General features: G+C 42.0%; 1 protein-coding gene across 2 annotated transcripts in view; it reads right to left on the minus strand.

The window, feature by feature from the left end:
• tfdp2 (transcription factor Dp-2) overlaps positions 1-15,388 on the minus strand; it is a 56,124-nt gene extending 40,736 nt beyond the window's left edge. The window contains exons 1-2 of one of the 2 annotated variants that reach the window (XM_084418311.1): positions 15,161-15,249; positions 14,590-14,652 (exon numbers count right to left, since the gene is read on the minus strand). The gene's annotated coding sequence lies outside the window, so the exon portion shown is untranslated. Of the gene's footprint in view, positions 1-14,589; positions 14,653-15,160 lie in introns of both variants that reach the window. The other variant, XM_084418310.1, reaches the window with a different exon arrangement.
• Between the last annotated feature and the right edge of the window lie 328 nt (positions 15,389-15,716).

Here is a 15,716-nt window from a genome sequence, read left to right on the forward strand (position 1 = left end):
GCAACTCTTTCCACTAAATATGCACTTTTCAATAAACACGATGATAGCCGGCCACCTAGTTAAAGGTGCACTACGTAACTTTAGTCCCTCTAGCGGCTAAAAAAACAAAACTTGAACATGAATTTTGCGGATTAACTTTGTTTTGGTTGTTCTTCAGCTCTGCGTGTTCAGATGGATGTGATTATCCTACAGCTCTTAAAACATTCACTACTAGGCTGAAGAGATATACCCAGTTTAGATGGAAAGGATCTCAAGCTGACTGGCTGAAGACGTTACTGTAGCTTTACCCATTAACAGACACGGTACTTCCTTGAAAACAAATTCCAGCACAGCGATACAACAACCACGATAAAATATCACACTTCACAATATATAATGCTTTACAATGAACTCTGTTAGAGAGCATCATATGGAAATGTATCTGTTCAATAAAAGACACCTCCACGTCGCTTTAACAACATTTCACACCCCTCAGTTCTCTCCATCGCCGAAAAGCCAAGCTTATGTTGATTCTTGTTTTATTACGAGCTCTGTTGGTTCTCTTTTCACCAGCAGACTCTCCTCTGTTCAGCGATTGTTTAACCCTTTGACACGTAAGTTTAAAATATTCTGGCTGACCCCCCAGCGTGAATTTTTCAAGGCGACTGTTATTTAGGACGTGTCACTTTATGGTTTCCACGGTGACGCGTCATTGCTTGTCACGTGACACAGCGCAGCCACAACAGCGCTGAATGAATGATGATCTGCTCTTATTTTTCCTTTTTTATTCAAAATATTCACAAAAATGGCATGAAATATCTGATATTCCGATTGTCAAATATATGCAAGTGGAAGTGTTTTGTTGTTTAAACACCTTTATAACGATCGCGTTAGTTGAGCTGTATGCGCGATGGGCGCCGCCATCTTAGTTTGCGCCGCAGACGCAGTTCAGAGAATCGGATCTGTTGGATTTACAACGCGTGAATTCATCCACTTCTCCCGAAATACATGAAAGTAAGTGGCCGGTGAACTGGGGGAAGAATAGAGTAAACTTTAAAGTTACTTACACAATGTGTATCTGATATGAATAAAACGTTTCTAATTATAATGGAAAGGATTATTATTGCAGCTGTAGGCCTATTTTACAAACTCTAAATGTATTTTTTTTTTGTACTTATGTGAATTTATATGTCTGAACCCTAAAATAAACATTATGTGGTTGAAAACACTGAAAAGTTATGTGATATATCATAGCGCCAGCCAACGCGCGAAAGCACATTTGATGCGCTGACCGTTCTAATCACACCGGTGTGATCGTACGCTCCAGGGACCAGCCTAGACTGATCACACCGGTGTGATCGTACGCTCCAGGGACCAGCCTAGACTGATCACACCGGTGTGATCGTACGCTCCAGGGACCAGCCTAGACTGATCACACCGGTGTGATCGTACGCTCCAGGGACCAGCCTAGACTGATCACACCGGTGTGATCGTACGCTCCTGGGACCAGCCTAGACTGATCACACCGGTGTGATCGTACATGCGAAAGGATTCAAACGGGTGATTCTCCGGAGGTTGGAGATTTAGCCGCTCCAAGTCGTTGTGACAACTAACCTGTGCCACTACCACACTGGACACACGTCAAAGTAGCCAGAGCTACCTTTCCCTACTTACGGATAAGACGAGACATGCTTTTTGAAAATCCGTTGTCATGTTTCTGGTTTCCTTTAAATTGGTTTAATTGAATTGTTAAGGTTCCATAGGAATTGATTGAAAATGCTCGCTCTGCTCTGCGCCGGTGGACACGCAAGTGAGGTGGGACAATTTCCTCACAGTCACATCCCTGGCAGAGATGAATGCAAGTATGCAGTCCTTTCGCACATGATTTCTGGATTACAATAGCGGTCGGTAACAGACCTCAGTCCTCAAGGGGATCCATCAAATCTCTTTGCCATTAAACCAGATGTGTTATTACACGGGCAGCTGGTTATCGATAGATTAACGTACTTTGAACTAGCTCAGGAAGATTCAAACTACTTCTCGGCCTTGCCATAGAAGACAGGTACTATAACACCATGCCTGTTATAGCTCTCATTGAGGCAACCGGAAGCATTCAAACTTTTACACAAACCACAATGTACTTTATACACTTCAGAGTGTGCATATGTACATAAATGAAACCAATGCATTTGCCAAAGTAAACCTCTTCAACATTCACCGATTTTGACCCTATATAGAGGCTGCTTTACTTGCACAATTGCGATGAATGTTTGCATAAATGTACTGATGGAAGTAACCCAACATATGCAAGTGCGTAAAGGTCACACCACAAATTGAAGGTCATCCACTTAGACGGCACTGATGATCTTGTCATGCTACATGTGCGCTCAAAACAAGCATGGTTCCGTCTATACTTGTGCAAATCTATATTTTCTTGAGCGTGTCTCCATGTAGTTCCTTCAAGTATGCTAATGCCGGCGGACCATATGATCTGTGTGTGTCTTTGTGGCCGGGGCTTTCGGAGGAGGCTGGGAGAGGTGTAGAGCAGACAGCTGGTAAGCCTGGCTGGGGTGGAGGGGGTGAGGCAGAATATACAGAGAAAATCAATAGACGGGGGGGGATCTAGCCCTGCCGCCCTGCCGCCCACCGCCCCAGTCCCACAATACCCCCCTACAGCCCCCCGCCTGAGCCACACATAAAGGCCTTTTGTCCCAGTGGGGAGAAGCCTGACACAGGAACCAGAGAGAAGCTTCAAAGTGGCTGGAGGTCTCTCCTTCTATTCTCTCTCTCCTTTTCTATGTCGCTTGCCCTCCCCCCAATCTCGATTTCTCTTTTCCTGGGTTAGGGAGAGGCCACCCAGTAAATGTAAGGGAACTCGGGTCACCGTGGCTTGACGCGCTGCACTGGTGACATGACACTAAAGAGACAACTTGTTGCTGACTAAGAGTGGACAAGAATGGAGCGGGACAGCGCAGTGACCACATGATGACAAAAGATTTCATTTATGCACTGTAAATCAAGTCTGCTGTCATGCTTTGTTCCCTGTTTGCAGGACAGTCCTTTAAAAAGCCTCTTGAGATCATAGGCAACTTGTTGAGGACATTCCACAATGGGCTTTATTGACCTCCATTTATTTTAACTTATGTGATTGTTCTCAATCACAACAAAAGGTTTGTTCGTCTAATTAGCGGTGCTTGCTATTTGTAATACTCATAGCCAAGTTGGGGGATTGTTCAAATTCCTAACCCTAGGTATTAAACTTGACATCCCCAAAACCACAGTGAAGAAGGGACCAGAGTCAAAACCCCTTAAGGTAAGAACATCTTTTAGTGATAAGTAGGGATGCACGGATATTTTCGGGCCGATATCGATTTTAGCAAACAGCTATTAGCTGATTCTGATACCAATATTAATCACTTGCTCTCTTATTTGTAATGTTGTCATTAAAACAGATCAGTGTCTTGATCATGTTTTAAATGAGCAAAGTTCAAAAACACATGCATTAACTAGTTTATTCCTGCATCATAAAATAATTCCCATTGAACATGGATTGGACCCATTTAACATTCAGAAAGAAATTCATACAGGTGTGAAACAACTTGAGGGTGAGTAAATGAGGACAGAAGTTTCATTGTTAAAGGGATACTTCACCGACTAGCATTATTAAGCTTTGTATCAGGAGAAACCGCTAGTATTTTCGAATGACCGTACTTCCGTCCCTCAAGTCCGCCTGAGATGAGGGATTTCTGTATTGTGTTTGTGTGTCTGGAAGAAAAACTCAGATGACGCAAAAATCGTCATTTAGCGTCATCTGAGGCTTTTTTGGGCAGAGGCGAGAGACTACAGCCAGTAGGAGGAGCTCGTTCCGCATGTCTTCAGCCCGCCCATAGGGGGATCTCACGATAAAACGGCATCTTTTCAGTTTCGAGTCGACTAGTAGCCTAGTTGTATCATTTCTCCTGATACTGCCCTCTATAACTGGTAGGCGTGGCTTGGGAGTGACCTCGTAGAAGCAGCGAAGCAAGTGCATTCTGGGAGTTGTTGTCTTTCATCCACATGAGCCAAAAATACATTCTCTGGCTTTTCTCAGTCTAGAAGGCTCCAACTTCTAAAATAACTTCAGATTTCTACTACATAAATGACCCAATTTAAATGCACATTCATCTTTCCAGCGGTGAAATATCCCTTCAATAAGTGAAATCCTTTAACAATCATAACTATGGCTTTTCTTAACATAGGGTGTTTTTTTGCTGGGCACAGAATATTAAGGAGACACACAAAAACATGCTGGCAAGTGGCAACCATATACCAATTCCTTAGAACATCTTAGCAACTGCACAGCCCTGACAACCACCAGTGTCACCCACAATTTCTTTAGAAAATGTAGGCCTAAAAGTCAGGGCACCACAAGTCCCTCAAACCCAGATTAGAAAATCACATTATAATGAATTGATATTGATCTTGTGCAAGCTTTAATGATGAATAAGGTATTAACTAGCTATAAGTCAGATGAACTTAGCCTTATGTAATGGAACTTTTTGCACTGTTGTGCTGATTTTAGCACAGTCATGCTGTGGTTTTCACATGCGTGGACGCGCAGCAACAAAGCGGTTGTGTGCAGGGCAGCGTGATGCATTGAAAGCACAACAACACTAAACAGATGAGGCGGCATTTTAAATGTAAACATGCACATGCATCGCTGCTCTTCAGTGGCGAGCCGCTCGGAGCTCCCACGTCGATAACGCACACAAACCACAGATGAACTCAAGGACATCTATTACACTCTTACTGCCACTGTCAGGGTCATTTTACTTACTAATAAACCTTGACCGGGCTAATTAACCAGACCAATTTCAGACCACATAGCAACACCTATAACACCTTAGCATCATGGAGGCCGTCTAGAGCATTTTATAGGCATTATATCATGGTTTTTATGGCTCACCTTCTAGCTCTCTTCCCATTACACGTGAGCTTTTATCCTTGTATGTGGTCTTAAGACACAGTCTCCATGCCGTGACCCTCCCCTACTCCTCTCTATTGTCATTCTCTTCCGTCCTTCAGTTGGCCTGCCATAAATCCCCAAGATCTTCGTCTGTCAGCCTGACCTCTCATTCTCTCCCCCCATCTTTTTTTCCCCCTTTCTCCCTCTCTCTGCTCATCACTGTTCTCTCTTTTCTCTCAATCTCCATCATCGATAGACTGAAGAGCACTGACCTGGAAGAGGTGCTTCTCCTGCAGTCTGAGGCTGACACAGTAATGGGGGGGCTGAGGAAACAGGCCGGCCTTGATCATTTTAGGGGTATAGTTTATGGGGGATGGGGGTCGTCGATTCAAAATTATGAGGTTTATTAAGTAGAACAAACAAACGGTTGTGCTGTACTTCAGGTTTGGGTGTCCCATCTGCTACACAGAACCCAATGGCACCAGATAAATGAGGGTCTGAGTTTGTATTCATAATAAAAAATGTGAAACATTTTAGGTTTCTTGCTACTTTAACGTAGATTCTACATTTTTCCTAATTTTCTAAGCTTGTTTGGAGAGGAAATAATAATTTAATTTCCAACGATTTGATAAAACTCACAATTTTAACAAAACGTATTAATTTTTCAAGGCTTGCATTATTCTTATATTCTAATTAACTTGCTCAGAGCTAATACATTTTTTTTTAAAAATTGGTATTAAATTATTTTAAATATTCTATGGTTTAATTATAATGGTCAGAGGAAATAACTGTACAAAGCGATTTTGGGATCGATCTTAAAAAAAAAAGAAGAAGAGGAAGGGTTAGGCCGTGTGTCCACCAAAGCGTTTTTACTCGCGGCTGGCGTGTTTTTTCAATTGTTTTCAATGGGAGCGCCGCGTTTTTAAAACGCCATGAGCGTAACGAGGCGCTGAGCGTCTTTTTTACGCTGAAGCGCTGAGCGTTCGGCGTTTTTTACTGGTCGCCGAGAGTTGAAGAATGTTCAACTTTTGGTAAAACGCAGCGCTCATCACTGTCACTTTTTACCCAACCGTCCAATCACAGTGGAGGAGTGGCGGGACTAATACCACACCGACCAACCGCGTCCGCCACATGATTCTGCTTGTACAACGTCAACAGATGGCAACAACAATCATAATAACGGAACAAAATCAAGAGCCAGAGAAAATACATTACATTGTATTGACATTTTAATATAGAATCAACACAGAAACAAAATATGTGTGAAATGAGATACTAGTAAGACTTTCGCGGATATTCCGTATCATAACAAGCAAGTGTCTCGGTCTCAACCGTCTCAACTGAAAAAACGCTGCGCTGCCAAAACGCTCTCAAGTGCCCACAGCTGAGCGTTTTTAGCAGAGCGCCTAGCGTTTTCAGCTGGCTAAAAACGCTTTGGTGGACACGCGGCCTTAGGGTTAGGGTAAATATCCCTCCCAACTAATGCTAAACTACACAGGAAACCCTCTCATTTGGTACATTACTATAACATTAAAGGTTAAAATGATCAACAGACAAACATTGATGCACATCTTGATGGAAATAAATGTTGTGGGGCGTCAATTTTTTGTCAAGATCTTGTATTGACAAAATGCAAGAGTCCAGCACTCTGTAAAGTCTCCTCCAGCACATCCCAAAGACTTTCAGTGAATTAATGATTCTTCATGCTCCTCACAACCAGTCTTTCACAGTCTGAGCCTGATGGATCTTGACATTGTCATCCTGGAATATGGCCATGATGTGTCTCTTCCTACATGTTTTTTAAAGAAATTAAAACCTACACAACTCCATCAGTTAGGGTTAGAAAAACTGTTGCCAAACATGCTAGAAACATAATAATCACTGCAATAATTATCTAATCATAGACTCTTGAGCATTTGCCAATGTAAATCCAAACAGCGCTTTTTTTTTGTTTTTTTTGGCCGGGCGGTGCAATTGCTTTTATCCAAAGCCCCTTCAAGGAAAGTTGGCGGCCATATTTGCAACGCCTCCGGGCAGATATTTCAGGCACAAAACAACAAAATCTGACATGAACTGTCCCATAAATGTTGTTTCTTATGCTTAAATAAATTATCAAAAAATATGAATAGGGAATTCCAGTATCTCCCCTCTGGACGGAGACTAAAAGTTCCTGGTTACAGAACCACAAGATTTAAAAACAGTTTTGTACCAGCTGCAATCTCTCTGTTAAACAAAATGTACAATTATTTGCACAAAACGCACAAGCACTCTGGTCATGATGTACTGTTCTCTGTTCCTCCTTTTTACTTTTATTACTTGTTTTTATATGTTTTAATGGTACTATACGGTTAGCCGGACCACATGTGATGACCTACCCCAACCCCGCCCCTAAACCTACCCGTCACTAGGGTTACGACCAACCAAGAGCGGTTGTGGTCACATGTGGTCAGATGTGGTCCGGATAACCGTATAGTACCGTGTTGTGGTCAACAATGTTTTAAGGATGCCCTGCCTCTTAGGCCTCGTTTACACTGCAGGTCTTGATGCCCAATTCTGATTTGTTGCCTATATCTGATTTTTTTGACTGTCTGTTTACACGTTCTTTAAATTGTGACCCATATCCGATTCATGTGTTTACACTTGCCACAGGCTACTATCTGAAACATATTGCGCATGCTTAAAGGGTTAAATTCTCTTGCGCAGACGGACGAACACGAAATATGCTTCATGCTCTGCGATATGCGAAGTTGCCAAACACCACTTTTGAATAAGAAACAATGTCTATAAAACTCCAAGAATCACAAGCGTATCGGTGAGAACACTCGTTAAAACAGCACACACACCCGAACTTGACTGCACATTCGTAATGCAACGGACCGATCTACGGGACATAAATGAAGCCTTAAAATAAAGGGGTTATTGGGCTGTTCACTGTCATACAATAAAGAGCCTGCACAGCGACAGGAAATAGAAATGAACACAAAAAAACTGCCTAGTGCCTGTCCTTACACAACACCGACAGTGGAGTTGCGCTCAGCAACTTATTTACAAATTATTTCCATGCACACACAATATGACGTCACACTCTGTGCGTATGTTTTAAAAATATAATTGAACATGTAAATAGTCCTAGCACTTTTTAAATAGCCCACTTAAAGTGTTTATTACAAATAAATTACTAAATGCTTAAAATGAATAAATGTAAATGAACAAAAATTTTCGTTACATTTACAATCCCATGAAAACACTTCCCCGTCCACATTCCTCTCCTACGATGACACAACGTTTCGTCGGGTCATCCGTCCCTTTGCAGATGTGCGTCGGGGTTTCTCTCGTCATTAATCCGCGGAGACGTCGCCTAATGCCTCAGAAAGTCCGATCTGCCTGTTTACATGACAGTCGCATTGGCACATATCCGATTTATTTCCACATATGAATGAGGCCTGAAACCGATCTAGAAATATCCGAATGCATGCGTTTTTCCCTGTTTACACGGTCATAGAACACATCCGATCTGTGTCACATATGAGCAAAAAATCCACACATATGCCCTCTCTCTTTCTCTCTGACACACACACACACACACACACACACACACATTCCAGCATTGCAATCTTGACATCGCAGCCTGTTCATTTTGCTGCGTTCACACCAAACTCGAATAGAGCATCAAATTCACGTCTAGTTCGATGCTTGAACAGTTTGAATCCATTCGCGCGTATAATGATAAAGCGATCGTTTGAAGCGAAATAGACGCGCGTTCAGAGCTAAGGCGGGGCTACAGATTAGGTGTCCCTAAAGAACCCGTATATGTCTATGCGCGTATCTAACAGTAGCTCCGCATTACATTAATTAATGTGCACGCGAGTTTTATTTATTTTTATACCGTGTATTCTCCATGTAAATCAATGCACCGAACCGTGACGCACGTACCGCACGTATGTTCAATACGAATACACGTACCGTTCCACCCCTAATAGGTATCGGATATATTTTTTTCTCCCCTCCGATATCCGATCTAGCGTTCTGGGCCAGTATCGGCACGATACCGATGCCGTGGATCGGATCGGGACATCCCTAATTGCAACAGGCCTTACTCTTGTAGGACTGGGAAAGTGCAAGTCACAATATGTTGTGCTGATGGTATTAAAAGTACTTTAATTAGATTAATTAGTAGTTTATTGTTCAAGTGAATTCAGTTATGAGATCTGCTGGCTGGTAGAAGCTGATGAGCTGTAATCCATCAGCCCGAGCTGCATGTTACAGGGATCCACTTCGCAGGACTTTTCCAATGGCATGGTGGGGGTTTGGTGTCCTCGAAGACCGACCACTCCCTCGTCTTTCTGTAACCCCCTCCATCTGTCACTTGTGCGGCTCAGTCCATCTCCATGGCAACAGCGAGGTCATCTACCATTAATTGTGGGACAGGGACTGAGAGGTGCACAGCAGATAAGATGATATTAACGTCCGAAGCATAAAATAAGTTTGACACTGCAGATCTGAGGCTTTAGGAGCCTTTGGAGCAACATCCCCCCCCCATCACTCCTTCTGTCACAGCTATAAGGAGCCACACTCTACAGGAGGCCTCCGCTACTATAGCCAAACTGATTAGCGTGGGCTACACAGAGGACGAGAGGAGGAGGAGGAGGGTGACATTTGGTCTTCTGAGAGAGCGTATCTGTGTGTGCGTGTCTGAAATACAAACAGCCCGGCTCATGTTGTCATTTAAGGTCACTGAAAAGAGGAAGTCTACACAAACATGCTCAAAAAGCGGTGTGACGCTATGTTCAATGCTTAGAAGCTGCACAGGTCAGCCTCTACAACACCTGGTCACTCGCCTTCTCTATTCTCGAAGATGAAAAAAGATATGGCCGATCTACAACTTGTGCAAGAACACAATTCAAAAAAATACTAGTACGTGTTGCTTTCTCAGAGCTGTTGCCATGACGGCAGCATTACTGTAAACTGTCGTCTTCTAGTGTCAGGTTTTGTCTTTCAGGGCAACTACGATAATGGCAGAGTTTCATACAGTTTATGTTCAGATAGTTCAACTAAAAATGAAAATTCTGTCATCATTTACTCTCCTTCATGTCTTTCCAAACCTGTAAGACTTCCGTTCATCTTCGCAAAACACAAATGAAGATCTTTTTAAATCTGAGCAACTTCTGTCCCTCCGCAACTATACCACTTTGTCGCTTTTAAAGAGTCAATAAAAAGAGATCATAAAACTAATCCATAGTTTAGCAAAAAAATTCTGAAGAGACTCGATTGCTTTATATGCTAGACAGATTGAATTTAGGCTTTTACTGACACATTAGCATTGATCAGGGGGACATAAACAGAAGCTCAAACGTGCAGCGTAACACGAGAATGAGGTCAAAAGAGAACAAAACGAGTCGAAAGGACTTTTTAAACATCTGTCTTGCTCAAATACAGTATATCTGTCCGGCTTCTTCTAATATCCAGCATTCCATATTTGAGATGCCCAAGATTCCTACAACAGGAAATACAGGAAGCTCTAATTAGTCTGTCCCTCACACAAACACAAGCTCTCTTAAAGGGACAGTTCACACAGAAACGTAAATTCTGTCAACATTTACTCACCCTCATGTCGTTACAAACCCATTAGACTTTCGTTCATCTTCAGAGCATCAGTGAAGATGTTTTTTTAATGAAGCCTGAGAGATTTCAGTCCCTCCACTGTATGACGTCCCTCCATATTGATCAGCAAACGTATAAAGAGCTCAGCCGTACTTGCTTGACATGCTAGACTGAACCTCATTGTTTTTAGGTGAACTGACCCTTTAAAGGGATACTCCACTTTTTTCGGAAATATGCTCATTTTACAACTCCCCCAGAGTTCAACAGATGAGTTTTACCGTTTTAGAATCCATTCAGCCGAACTCCGGGTCTGACGGTACCACTTTTAGCATAGCTTAGCATAGATCATTGATTCTGATGAGTCCAGTAGCATTTCTTTCAAAATGACCAAAGAGTTTCAATATTTTTCCTATTTAAAACTTGACTCTTCTGTAGTTAAACCGTGTACTAAGATCGACGGAAAATGAAAAGTTGCGATTTTCTAAGCCTATATGGCTAGGAACTACTCTCATTCCGGCGTAACTCTTTGGTCATTTTGAAAGAAATGCTACTGGACTCGTCTGAATCAATGATCTATGCTAAGCTATGCTAAAAGTGGTACCGTCAGACCCGGAGTTCGGCTGAATGGATTCTAAAACGGTAAAACTCAACTGTTTAACTCTGGGGGAGTTGTAAAATGAGCATATTTCCGAAAAAAGTGGAGTATCCCTTTAACTCGTAACGTTCTGCCAGAAACATATTGACTGCTTGCGTAATTAAAAATGTTTCCCTAAACATCCACATTTCCGTCTCTTGGATAAAACACACCCGAATGTTGTTCATAGACCGCTCTTTTCCACACAACAAAATCAAACATTGACCACAAGCTGTCACGCTATAAAAGACCTCTGAAACAACTCAAGTTTCAGTCTGTTCCTCACACAAGGTGATCTTTCTCATCCTTGTCCTTTGATACACAACATGCTGATGTGAACTGACAACCTGATAAAGTGAACAATCAGTCCTTATTCTAAGTGGTTCTCAACCAGGTCTCCACAAACTTCCAAGGAAGCCGCATGACGACTTCAAAGTAGCCTATTTTAATTAATAAATGACTATTAATATATTCAAATAACCTAACTATAATCTCAGATAAAATGCTAAACACATTTTCCACCACTAGGCTATTGCTTTTATTGATGAACGCCCAGCTCTTGAAACTTCTGGAATCACAAAATGAATTGTGATTAATTCATTAATTTAAGTTATTCATCAATACTCTCGGTTTTTATTAATAAAAAAAAAAGTGTGAAAAGGAACAGCTGTGATATCTCAGCTTATATGAGGAAGGGGGCTTTGAATATTGGGATTCCACAACAGAGGCCCTCGAATCAAAATGGACTGAGTGACTAGTCAAGCTACACATGAAGAGCTGATGATGTGCTTCTCAAACCTCATCGGACACAGCCAATTAAAAGCCACTTGAAGACAAACCAAAAATGCACCAAAAAGGCAGTTTTTTTTTTTTATGGTTGTCAATGGAGGAGAGGCTTCACTGCGCTGAATAAACCTCTTTTCTGAGGAAATAGCTTCTCATTAATGAACTGACAGTCCATCGGCTGATCTTCAACATGTTTGCTCTTGAACATTAGTTTTGGATTGATCTGTAACGCTGTTTTATAAGAGACAATGTCACGGAAAATTACGCAACGGGTATGATTCAGTTTCCAACACTTCTCATTCATTTCTAAGGAATTACATTCAGTGACGTCAAGGCTGTGATGTGATTGGTTATCAAGGCGCACGTGACCCAAGTGCTCTAATGGTCCCTCGTATCTCCAAAACAAGACCGTGACTGAATCCGAAATCGTCCTCAACACTCTCAAATAGGGCGTTATTTCATTATTTGAGGGGAGCAGCCATTTGTAGTGGTGTCCGAAACCATAGTGGACGTTATCGAGTGCACTCATTCAATCCCACAATGCACTGCAATAACGGGCACTCCGTCACACAAACGGCTGTCCGAATTCACTCACTCGTTTTCATTCGCTCCTTCAAGTGAACAGTGTTAGTGGACTGACGTAGGGAATAGTGAATGAGGGTTTCGGATTCAGCCCATTTCTGCTTGCAGTCTCTAGTAATGGGCTGGTGAGTTGAATCTAGATGAGGGAAACATACAAAATGTGCAGTGGGGGGGTCAAAAGGACAGAGTTTTTAAAGGGTACATTCTGATATGAAAAGAAAAAGTGTAAACAACTTGCTGTGATTAAACTTTGAGCAATACAGAAACCAGATGCTAGATCTCCCGCCGCCTAGAATGGAAAGTGCAGTGTTGCGACATGAATGGAGAAGGTTAAGTTTAGTCTCCCAGGAGGACTAGACTAACAAACACACACACACACCTACCTACGCTGTGTTCACACTCGCAGGCGGCGGAGCGCTAACTGTACGCGAGCGTGTCCCGTGGGGCATGTTACAGTGACACTGAGCAAGACAGCTGGGAAATGGCGCCAAAAAAGGATCCGTGGTGTGAGTGTTTTCTCTGTCCTTTCGCTCTCTTTTGTGCGTGTGCAAATACAAACACACAAAGACAGACCGCGGCCTCTCACGTGACAGCTGCGTCACAACAATGCAGCGTTAGGTCAACAGATCAATACATCTGAACTTTACGTTCAATAAGCGTGGCTGTTGAACTAGCTGATGCTGAGCTTTTTCTCTAATAGACCAGCAAAGACAGCGAAATAAAGCCTCAAAAGAGCCACCAAATACGCGAGCGCACCCGCACACACACACACACGGGAAAAGTTGCATGAGGTGCTGAATAGCAGGGGGACACCTGTCACAAAAGCTGTGAGCTCTGGGCCGGGGGTCTCATTTCCCTCCTCCTCCTCTCCACTGGAAGGATTAAATATCCAGACCGTTTGTGCGGGACCAACAGATGTCCGCCTCAAATCTGACACAGCCTGGCCTGCAATCTCAGGACACTAAGCCAACAAAAACCCCATGACCTCACACTCCACAGCTTTCTTTTCCAATTACCACACTAAACTCACTCTGAAATACATCTCTGTCTAAACTAAATTCACAATATCGTCGTATTTATTAAAGAGTTATCTTTTTTTTTTATTCAAGTGCCTCATAATCTCTAATCAAAATAATATCTCTTCTCTGATGATGCGTTTACTGGCGTGAGGGCGGAGCAACCTGTCACTCACATGAGATCCACCAATCGCAAACCACAACCATCCAATCAATTCCTGATTGACAAAATCAAGTCCCGCCTTACCATTTGTTCTTGTTCGAGTTTTACTTGGATATGAATCACAACAGAGAAGAAAAGACAAATCGCTGACTTTAAACCTCTTTATATTTCTCTCTATTTTCTTGAATGTTTACTTCACAAGTGAGCAAACCTTAATAACAAGGCGCAGGTGCTTCTCCACACAAATAGACACTCAACGGGGAAAGAACCCACAGACAAAAATAAATAAAACTTCAAGAGAAACATATTGGCAAAATATTCCTCAAAAAATGTAATATTAGAAAAGAAAAGACATAAAAGACGTGAAATAAATAAATACAAAAGTACCATGGTACTATGCTTTGGACATACCCTCATGGCAATAACATTGTATTTTGTTTACCATATCAATTACAATGATTTTAGGACATGGCACCATTGTAACAATATACTATATAGACCATGGTAGAATTGTAAACATTGTAAGTTACATGATAATGGCAATCACTCAGTACCAGTGTATCAAAGGCTCACAGTATCCACACCATGACCGTAACATAGTAAAAATACAGCTGTGTGTTCCACTTTTCTTTCTATTCTTTTATGCTTTTTATGTTTTTGTTTTATGCATAAACGCGTTAAAATCGTAAAACTGACAGGAATATTCAACACTGTGCGCGCGAGCTGAGGTAAAAATCTGCTCAGAAGTTTAATGTGACATTATCGCCTCAAGGCCAAAGTTTTATGAGTCAACCCGAGAATAAACTACTTGTCTATTCCTATACCTTTAATATGAGAAGATGTCAGACAGTAAATGTTTGGGTATATGAGGAACTTCTCTCACCGAAACGCGACGACAAACTCGCCAGAACCGAGTCCTCCTCAGAGCAGCGGAAATGTGCAAAAGCTGCAGAACAAACCGACGATACACTGTACGAGCCGCTCCCTGTGACAGCTCAACACACACACACACACACACACACACACACACTTATAACGTTCACTTATCATTCTCTGCACTTTATAAGTGAATACAACAGCCTTATTAGAATTTAAGTTATATTTAAGAGGATAAAAATAGGGCTAGCCAGACATTGTCATCGAAGCTGGATGACACTGTTAATTTGATGAAATTGCACTTGTTCACATAAAATAAATACAGCTAGCTCTGCAAGCTAATAATAAAACAAATAAACGCTGCAAGGTTTATTAATTGTTAATGACTCAAACCTACTTGTGAAAGTGAGTTATACACTCGTTTAATGATCGCCTGTAGCTGAACACACACACAGCCGACGCTGCTGTCAAAATATGAAACATTTATCCACAATGATCCACATAATGACACTCTCAAAACTCAATGTGTACATGCACATATTCTCAATGTATCCTAAATGCGCCAAGTCACGCCTTACCTTGGATTTCGGGCTGAAATGTGTTGAAATGGTCTGTCAAAAGTGGAAAACAAAACAACTTGTTAAATGTATGAGAGTGAAAGCGCAACCAGTAACTGCTCTTGCACTTCCTGAGTGATGAACTCCGCACACAAGCTTGGCGGTGGCAGTCAGACGGCGCCTCTGATTGGTCACACCTGTCCGTGACGTCACACGTCAGATGGACGATGATTGGCTATCGTGAGCGACATGTAAGGCAGGCGTGGCGCTCCACATAAAGGCTGCATGCTATGCGGGGGTAATCAGATGAATAAAGTAATTTAAAAGGCTTTATGGTGATTTTAATTAGTGTATGCAGACAAAAGATAAACAATGGGAGGCTGTGCGGTACTGCGCTATTTTGGCGTGGTGCGCCATCTGGTTGTTAATCCCATGCTGATGACGTATATTAATTTGACTTTTAAATATTGAATATGTATGCTTCGTTAAAAACAATAGAGACGTTGTTTGAAAAAAAACTTTAAAAAAACTCAGTGAAGCCGTTCCCCGGTTTGGCTGCAAAATGCAACAACCTTTT

The sequence above is a fragment of the Rutilus rutilus genome (assembly GCF_951802725.1).
Source record: "Rutilus rutilus genome assembly, chromosome: 9".
In the NCBI taxonomy this organism is placed as follows: domain Eukaryota; kingdom Metazoa; phylum Chordata; class Actinopteri; order Cypriniformes; family Leuciscidae; genus Rutilus; species Rutilus rutilus.